The sequence below is a fragment of the Grammomys surdaster genome, unplaced genomic scaffold, assembly GCF_004785775.1.
Source record: "Grammomys surdaster isolate TR1022 unplaced genomic scaffold, NIH_TR_1.0 67, whole genome shotgun sequence".
Taxonomy (NCBI): Eukaryota; Metazoa; Chordata; class Mammalia; order Rodentia; family Muridae; genus Grammomys; species Grammomys surdaster.
Genome location: NW_021604569.1, coordinates 1,567,372 through 1,577,631, shown reverse-complemented (window position 1 = coordinate 1,577,631; position 10,260 = coordinate 1,567,372). Strand labels below are relative to the sequence as shown.

Sequence of the window (10,260 nt, the reverse complement as noted above, 5' to 3'; positions counted from 1 at the left end):
AAGACATTGGGACAGGTATGGCCCTCATGCCTCACTGGACAATGACAGGGGGACCGGAGCCATTACAAAGTCCCCTTCAATTACTGGAGGTCAGGCCTCTATTCCCGCCTTCGCAAGATTAGAATCGCCACAGCCCTTCTATACTTAGAGAAGGGAGGAGATGTCAGGGGCAGCCCTGCTTACACACTGAAGGCCTAAAATCAGCCATAGGCCTAAAATCAGCAATAGGCCTGTCATACATGTATACTAACACCAAGTCTTGGATCTCTGTGGAATAACATTGAAACAGATGGCTATAAGCTGTTGTAAACAGGCAGCTTTTGTGGAAATTTACCAGCCTGAGTAGTCATAGACCTTGTAAATAGGTAGCCTTGGCAGATAATACCAACTTAGATAAGGACAAGTGAATCATAGGCAGAATCATAGTGACCTGTCCCCTGAACATTTACCCAGCCAATACCCTGTTCTGAAAAATATCTGTGCCTCCCCCTGAACACCCACGCTCCTGTGTCATCCCCTTCACCACGTCCTGCCTTTTTGAGTTTATAACCCCTGTGTGAATAAGTAAAATTTATGATTTGATTTAATAAAATAAATAAAAATAAAAAAAGAAGAAGCAAAAAAAAAAAAAAGAATCAGCTTGGGATGAGGTCCACCTCAAACTCTGAGGAGACAGACACATGAAACTGAGAAGAGGTAACCAGCCATGTTGCACTCATACAATAGAATAAATGGATTAATTTAGTTATGAACAAGGAGGAGAATGAGCCCAAGATTATGGCCTAGACATTTATTCATATATAATTAAGTCTCGGAGTTGTTATTTTGGGTAACTAGGGTGTGGTTATACTTTTCTTAGAAGTCATTAACCATCAGAAAGCTCCTCTGCTTGGGTCTGGTTTGTGAGCCTCTCCTCTCACTGTGAGAGGCTGTGATGTAGACATCTCACTTGTAGCTAAGCTCTCCACAAACATTGTTCTCTGTACTTAGACATTGTGAGGTTTTCCATTAGCCACTCTACATTGCCCAAAGAGACTTCTCTGATCGGGTCTGCACTAACCTGTGGGTGCAGAGGTGCAAAGGCGTTTGATACCACGTCCACTGATAAAATAGTAAGAGTGGCTTAACTTCTGGGGTGTCTGATTCTTCAGCCATGGGTTCTTGGCCAGATTTCAGTGCCAGGCATGAGTATTCCACTATCCAGTAGGCCTCAAATCCAATCACAAAGTGAGTGGTTCCTCTTGTAACACCAGTCCCACTACTGCACCAAAGTCCATATCTTCTCACTTTTAAAGCTTGCATCAAATGTCGTTTACCAATGATTGTGATGACTTACTGAGACTTTAGCAAATAACAGTTTGAGTAGCTTGAACAGTAGAAATTTATCTTCATAGCTTTGGAGATTAGATCACAGTGACTCAGGCTTGGTTTCTTCTGTGCACATTCCTGAGTTGTATGTCTGCATTTGCTCTTCCTTCAAGGTTACCAGTCATTCTGATTAGGACTAGTGGCTTGATTTTAGCCAGATCACATCTTTCAAGGAACTGTCTCCAAATGCCCTTTCTGAAGTACTAGAGCTAGGGTTTTAACAAAATGGGGGTGCAAGCTCAACCCATAATACTGTGACTTAGCATAGAGATGTAAAGATCGTGTTACTAAAGACGTAACAATATAAGTTTAACATGAATGTGCTGGTTAGTTTTTGTCAACTTGACAAAGCTAGGGTCATCTGGCAAGAGGGAACTCCAAGTGAGAAAATTCCTTCATGAGATTGGCCTGTAGGCAAGTCTGTGAGACATCTCTTGATTAATTATTAATGTGAGACTAGTCCATCATGAGTGTTGCTACCCTGGGTAGATTGTCCTCAGTTGTAAAAGAACGCAGACTGAGCAAGACAGAGAAAGCAACCAGAAAGCAGCATTTTTTTCATGATCTCTACTTCAGCTACTGCCTCCAGGTTCCTACCTCAAGCTCTTGCCTTGTCTTCCCTTAGGAAGGATTAGGACCTAGAAGTTATAACATAAAATAAACTCTTTCGTCCCCAAGTTGCCTTTGAGCATGGTGTTTATCACAAAATAGAAACCAAACCAGGGCAATGGAAATAATGTGGAAGTTATTGATCCTCTGTGTTCCTAAGAGAGTGGTAGACCCTGCCTTGTTCAGGAGAAAGGGAGTCAGAGAACTTCAAGGAAGTTTCATTGAAATAGGCTCAGAGATCAAATAGACAATATTTAAGTTGTGCTAATAGTTAACTGTTTTAGAAAGTGTCTATGAGAAAGTGATTAAGAAGCAATATGTAATTTTTTTCATTTTTCCTGATTTATAAGATGAATCGCCATCTTCTTTATTTCTCCAGAAAGCACAATGCTGGTGAAAACCTACATATATGATGTGCTTCCTTTATACCTGTGGTGGTCTGAATATGCTTGGCCCAGGAAGTGGCACTATTAGGAGGTGTGACCTTTCCGGAGTAAGTGTGACCTTGTTGGAGGAAGTGTGTCGATATGGGCGTGGCCTTTAAGAACCTCATCCTAGCTGATTGAGATTGTGTTCTCCTGGTTCCCTTCAGAATAAGATGTAGAATTTTCAACTTTGTCTCTAGCACCATGTCTGCCTGCACGCTGCCATGCTCCCACCTTGATGATAATAGACTAAACCTCTGAACCTGTAAGCAAGTCCCAATTAAATATTGTTCTTATAAGAGTTGCTTTGGTCATGGTGTCTGTTCACAACAGTGCAAACCTTGACTAAGACAATACTCCACTTCTTGGAAACACCTTGCTGCTCCTCTGTGCGTTCCTTCTGGCTCTTGCTACTTGGGGATCTACAAAACAGCTGAGCTAAGTCTTGAATTTTTTTCCTGGGATGGAGAAAGTAAGGGACGAGTGCATGCTCAGTAAGATTTTTCCATGCAATCACATGATTGATTACAGTACCTGAGGGTAAATATTATTTGTGGCAGGAACTGGATGGAATATATTTCTCTATTATGCTTTTGGATTGAATAAATCTGGAGCACACATCAAATGAAACTCTTCATAACTCTTTTGTTTTAATGCCCCAATGCCTAAAACGTTGGTTTCAAAATGAAAAATATGTAAATTTATTTTATAATTTAAAGTTAAAGATATATAGTAGAAAGTATTCTATATATGTAGTAGAAGTTTATTTCTAACATGATAAGCTATATATGAAAAAATGTTAAGGTCTCATATATAAGACAACCTCCATAGAGTGGTAACAGCTTCCTTTCGAAAAGATTTTATTGTTCTTTCTATTTATGTGTATGAATGTTTTGTATATACGTGTATGTATGCACTGTATACATTCTTGATGTCCGTGGAATCTATAAAAGAGCACTGGATCCCCTGGAACTGGAGTTACTAATAGTTGTGAGCTGTCATGTGAGTGCTGGAATCAAACCAGGGTCCTCTGTAAGAGCTGCAAATGCTTTTAACCACTGAGCATCTTTCTAGCCTTTAGCTGTCAGAATTTCATTGAAAATGGCAAAGTAATTTTCATTGTCCTCTCCCCAGGCGCTTAGGTACCATTTACAGAGAGAGCATTTCAGTTTATTGGCAAGTATCCTTCTCCCAGGAGAAGCTGGTTGGACAAGAATCAGGTTGTGAGGTCTTTGTGGGTTTTGTGGCTTAGACATGTGTTAATAAATTATATCCATTCCTAAAGCCTGACATGGGAATAAACTCTGAGTCTACCAATTACATTAGGAAGAACAAGATTGCTGTCCATTAAAAGTTAATATGGTTTTTGTATTTCTTATGCTTCTTCCAACTCTCACTACTGTGTAAACGACATCCTGTAGAGAGTGCATGAAGCTGTGTTTAGCTAGAGTGTGCCAGAGAACAAAACCTCCTGGACGTGTGCAAGGGGCTCCTTGACCATATTCATTCCTTTGCTAATGAATGCTTTGTCTTAAACACTAAAATACCACAGCCCTCATGACTGTTATAACTTAACTGGAAGTGACTTGAGATATGATTTCTTTAAAAAAAAATAGCAGCCTAAATGCAATATTCTTTGTTGGATTGGATTCTGGAATAAAAAGAGAATATTAGTGGAAACCCTGCAGCCTGCCATTCATTTAATAATGACCTATAAATGTTAATTGTCTTGTTCTGACAAGTGTACCCTGGCTAAGCAAGATGTCTCCCTAGGGGACACTGGATAGATGCTATGTAGGGACTCTGTGCTGCCATTTCCTGCAAATGTAAAGACTAAGGACCAATAGGACTTTCAAGCGAGGATGATGAGAAAGTTCTAAACTAGGAAGGAATTCCCTGGATGAGGATTCTATATATTCACAAAATGGTAATATAAGTCTAAAAGTGGGATTTTAAAAGAATGTTGTTATGGAAACAAAACACATGTGTAAACGAAAGTGATGGCTGTAACAATAATGAGACATCTTCCTAAGCACTTTTGAAATTAAAATTCTATGTGTTAAGTACTTGGAAGCTGCCAACAGCAACTGAGGATGTTTCTAAAAACTCAAAGGATTGGCATTCGCATTCCTCATGGGATGAAGTTGAGAGACTGTCCTCCGCTTTGTTCTTTGTCCCCAAGTCTTTTTATTCTTTGATCACTTATCACTCTTAAAGATTAAGGGGTGACCCTAAACATCTTTTTAACTCATACATTTAAAGTTTTGGCTTCATTGATTTTTATAGAAAGTACAAGACTCTTAAAAATAACACAGGCTACCCTGTGGTTTGTGACCTGCTTAAAATACATTCCCTCTCCTCCTCCTTCAGTAAATGTACTCCTCCCATCCCAAAAAGGACATACAACTCTGGTCCAGTCGAATAAGGTACTACTCTCTTCCTCTGAACATACTGCTCAAAGTGGGATGATACAAACAAGCAGGACCCGGAGATCTAAGGAGGAGACAACCTGAGTTCACTCTCACAGCAAACAGGCGCCAGCAGCCAGGAAGCCCATCCTACCTCTAGCCAACATCCAGGTCTACTGAAAGTCAGATAGTAATTCTTCTTGCTGAACTCTGAAAAACTGAATTTTGTGCTCCAATAGAAAATTAATACAAAAGAGGGAAGAGGGAAACACACTGGGGACTTGGTAAGAACCGACAAATTAGGGAACCTTCCCCTTCCTCTCAGCTTTGTTATGGCTACTAAACTACTGAAAATGCATACCTGCAGCAAAGCACTACCCACTGGGATGCAGCCAGAGTGTGTTAGCCCTGATGAGAGGCTATAAGATGTGCAAAGCTGAGGTCTGTTGCTAAGGAACAGAAATTGCAAGGGTAGGGTGAGATCTCTGATGTTGGTGACTGGTTTATAAAAATCCCCAGGTATAAAACTAGCAAAACTCCAGCTGAGGTCTGAAGGAAATTGTAGCACCAGAAAACTCCAGCTTGGCAATAAGCAAGCCTGGGATTGTTTATCGCTGAGAGCTTCTCGGGCTCAAAAACAGTCGTTAGGTAAATAGTGTTATCCTGGCATGTAATAGCCAAGGGTGATTTACTTTTCCTATGTGCAGAGCCACAGCACCAAGACTGAGTCACAAAGCTCTTATTTCACAGTTAAGGAAGAAAATTTAGAAGTCATTTGAAGCCCAAACTTCAGCTAAAAAGAGAAAAATCATACACCCCGGAATTCGCAGATGTTAACACAAAGTACACACTGGATGAGCCTGCATTGTTTCGCTGGAAGATGAACTGTATGAAGAGACGTTAAATTCAGCAAGGGGAACTTTTGGAATTGTGTGTAAAAGCAAGGGTGTAGATGATGGCAGTGAATTGTGGTAGGCTGGTGCTATGGCTCACATCTGTAATCCCAGCACTCAGGAAGCTGAGGCAGAAGAATAACCAGGAGTGTCAAGCCAGCCCAGGCTCCAGTATGAGACTCTATCTCAAAATATAAAACAAAACAAGTAACAATAAAAAGTACTACTGCAGCATGCTGTGACATACTGCTCCTTTCTTAACTTGGCTGTTACTAGTCCTTTACTCTCTTCCAGTGCTAGAACATCTCTTCTGGGACAGATGTGAGCATATTTCACAAGCCCACCTGTTCATAACACTCCATTCCCAAGACTCTATTAGGGATTGAGCATGTAGCCCTATTAAGAGTCTTTCTCTGGAGCTGGTGAAGAGACACAAAGGAGGGACAAGACTCTCTCCAAAGATCCTCAAAGCAGACGGACCAAGCCTAGAGCTGTGAGCAACCTACTTCTCTGGCAGCCTGGAAGATGGAAGAATATGATTTCGTGCACAGTGGAGTTTGAGCTGAGACCAGAAGAAAGAAGCGTGAAAGACCCGATGAGGTGACTTCCTTCTAGGCCCGAGGACAAACCCATCCAGGAACCTCACTCATTTTTATCCTCACTCTCTACCTCTCTCCCTCTTTCCTTCCTTTGGTGAAACTTTGTTTTAAATATCCTTAGAAATGCTCAAATTTTCTATATTTGAGCACTTGCATGTCTTCACAAATTTTCAACAGTCTCACATTTACTAATATTCTTCATGCCTGTTTTTTGTTTGTTTTATATTTACACTTTTATTATGTGTATGTGTGTGCCATGGATGTACAGATGTCTGTGTGGCCAGAATAGGATGACCCTTGGAGCCATAGTTAGAAGTGGCTGTGAGGCACTTGATGTGGTGTTGCGATCCAACAAGGTCACACCTCCTAACAGGTCACCTTGACTTCTTGGTCTCTGTTACAATCATTCAGAGGATTTTTTTGTTGAAATAGGTGTGGTCTTGTTGGAAGAGGTATGGCACTGTGGAGGTGGGCTTTGAGATCTATGCTCAAGCTCTGTCCAGTGCAGAAGAGACCCTTTTGCTGGCTGCCTGCACAAGTCCGTTTCCCGCTGCTGTCTGTGGACCAACATGTAGAACTCTCGGCTCTTCCAGCACACTGTCTGCCTGGACGCTGCCGTGCTTCCTCTCATGATGACAATGGACTGAAACGCTGAAATTGTAAGCCACAGTGCCGATTAAATGTTTACTTTTATAAAAATTATCTTGATCATGGTGTGTCTTCACAACAATGGAAACCATAACTGAGACACCCCAACTTTCTCCTTTAAGTTGATTTTGTGAAAGTATTTTATCACAGTAACAAAACAGAGGAACACATCCTTTATCCCAATCTCTGTGCACATGATACTCTGTCAGACAGAGCCTTCTGAGCTTCCTGGTTTAAAGAACCCACCAACTGGCTTCTGCTTGGCACTGTTTACCCTTCCCCCACCTGCAGTACCTGACATTGATTTATGTAACTTTATTTTAGTGATCATACCAGGATGTTTTCAAGTATGTATTACATGTGTGTTGTGGCATACATGCACCTCATACAAATAACAACAACAAAGAATTAAAATAGAGGAGGATGATCCAAGCTTATCTAAAGCATTCCTAAATTTAAAAATGGTGGGGAGTGATCAAAGAACTGGAAGGTGAAACCACAGAGCTGAGAGTAAATATGGGTGTCCAAGAGCTGAGAGCAAAAACCCCACCTCCCTGCCACCAAAGTCTATTTCTGGTTTTTTACACTTCTAGTGGTAATACCTATTTACTGAGGAAGAACTTTGGAAAGTATAGATAAGTATAAAGTAAAAGGAAAACCATCAATAGATTCTCTTGATCTTTGTTTTGTTTTGTTTTGTTTTGTTTTTTTTAGAAACAGGTTAGCATTTAGAGTTCTTCAGAACTTTAAATACTCATTTATAATTATTATCATAATAGATTTTCTTCACATACCTATGATTATAATAATGATTCTACATGGCTCTGATTATAATGAATATTCAAGTTTATATGGTGGTATTTATTTATTTTCGAGACAGGGTTTCTCTGTATAGTCCTGGCTATCCCGGAACTCACTCTATAGACCAGGCTGGCCTCAAACTCATAGATCCACCTACCTCTGCCTTCTTAGTGCTAGGATTAAAGGTATCGGACACCACTGCCTAGCTATATGGTGGATTTTAAAATTAATGTATTTATTCACTTATATCCCAATATCAGCACCTCCTCTCCTCCTAGTACCCCCTTATACAAATCCTACCCCCATTATCCCCTCTCCTTTTTCTATGAGAAGGGGGACCCCCCTATATTCCTCCCAATATGGTGGATATTTTTAACATTAGCATTTTTACATGTTCTTAAACCATCTGTAAAGTAAATTTTCTTAAATTTTACCTCCTAGTTAGGTAACTTTGAAATATTAAAGCCATATTGTTTGAAAAGAGAGAAAGCTACCACTTCCCTTGACAAGGATGGAAGAGGCCCTTTGGCCTAACAACATAATATAGTCAAGACATTGCTACCAACTTCATTACATCTAACCACTGGTTTGTGTTTGTTTGTTTGTTTGTTTTTAATTAAAACTATTTTGAACTATATCCCTAGTAATTATTCTCAGAAATGTAATTATTAAGCCCAAATATTTGAATACCTAAAGGCATTGAACATATTTTAAATATAATTACCAATTTAGATGAATGAATCTATTCACATATGAGAAACTAGACCTTCATGAAACTAGAATTAAATTAATCAAATAAATGGGATCAGATAAGAGAATAACAAATAAAATATCATCATGCCTTGGAAGAAAAGCTCTCCAGAATTACACCCAAAATTAAAAATTGATTTGATTACAGTAGTATAAACGAACAGAAAATGTGGTTCATTTACACGATGGAGTATTACTCAGCTGTTAAAAACAACGAATTCATGAAATTCTTAGGTAAATGGAAGGAACTAGAAAACATCATCCTGAATGAGGTAACCAAATCACAAAAAAACACACATGGTATGTACTCACTGATGAGTGGCTATTAGCCCAAAAGCTCACAATACCCAAGATTCAACTCACAGACCACATGAAGCTCATGAAGAAGGAAGACCAAAGTGTGTGTGCTTCAGTCCTTAGAAGGAGTAACAAAATACTCATGGGAGCAAATATGGAGATGAAGTGTGAGACAGAAACTGAAGGAGGGGCCGTCCAGAGACCGCTTCACCTGTCCATCCATCCCATGTGTAGCTACCAAAGGCTGACGCTAATGTGGATGCCAGGAAGTGCATGCTGCCAGGTACCTGATATACCTGTCTCCTTAGAGGTCTGCCAGAGCCTGACATATACAGAGGAGGATGCTCACAGCTAACCATTGAACTGGTCACGGGGTTCCTAAGGGAGGGGTTAGAGAGAAGACTGAAGGAGCTGAAAGGGTTGGTGGTCCCATGGGGAGAGCAACAATACCAACCAACCAGAGCTCCTAGGGTCTAAACTACCAGCCTGGGAGCACATAGGGAGGGGCCCATGGCTCCAGCTGTATATGTAGGGGAGGAGGGCCTTGTTGGGCATAGGTGGGAGAGGAGATCCTTGGTCCCATGAAGGCTGGACGCCTCAGTGTGGGGAGATTCGAGGACGTGGAGGCGAGAGTGGGTGGGTGGGTGGGTGGGGTCACATACTCATAGACGCAGGAGGAGGGGAGATAGGATAGGGGGTTTCTGTGGGGGGAAATGCAGAAAGAGGATAACATCTGAAATGTAAATAAAATATCCAATAAAAAATCCATGAATAGAACACACCAATGACTCAATGGCTCAATATTTCATTGAGAAAGAATTCAGTATCATTGAGCTGAAGCAAACCTTGAGTCACCAGCAGTTTGGGTAATTTGAGAAAGCATATTGAAAAATATGCTTCTGTTTTGTTTGTTATCTTTAATGAACCCTCTACCTTAAGAAGTATCTGATTTTTTTCTTGAGTAACAACATGAGCATCAAGTGACTGAGACCATGCTTGGCTTTTGTAAACAACATATACTAATCTTCCAGAAGCCAGGCTTCCCAGACAATAGAAAGAAGCTACTTGTCAATGCACATAACAGGAAAGAATAGTGATGTGCCCAAGCAGAAGTCTTATAGTTAACACTAAGGATGAATATGTATTAGAATAAATGATTTTTCCGTTTTTTGTACCTGACAGGATGTTATTATCTTCCTAAGTATTAAATATCAACTTGCTATAAAAATCTGAAATTATGCCAAGAGAAAATAAACTGTGTGAACTACAAAAAAAAGAACAAAGATGTTGATATCTGCCATGATACATGATACTCATCTCTGCTAGGATACATAATCTTTCAAAGATATTGCTCCAGCATTTCTCTGATATGAAAGTAATATCTTAAAAATACAAGACAACAGGCTTGGTTGTGACGTCTACAATCCCAGCACTCAGGAGGCAGAGGAAGGAAGGTCTTTGT

General features: G+C 40.2%; 1 non-coding gene across 1 annotated transcript; it reads left to right on the top strand.

Annotated features, from left to right (window-relative positions):
• Nucleotides 1-8,218: 8,218 nt before the first annotated feature.
• Nucleotides 8,219-8,343, top strand: LOC114631165. Its single transcript, XR_003712922.1, has one exon. It is a non-coding gene; the product is annotated as a U6atac minor spliceosomal RNA (small nuclear RNA).
• Nucleotides 8,344-10,260: the final 1,917 nt, after the last annotated feature.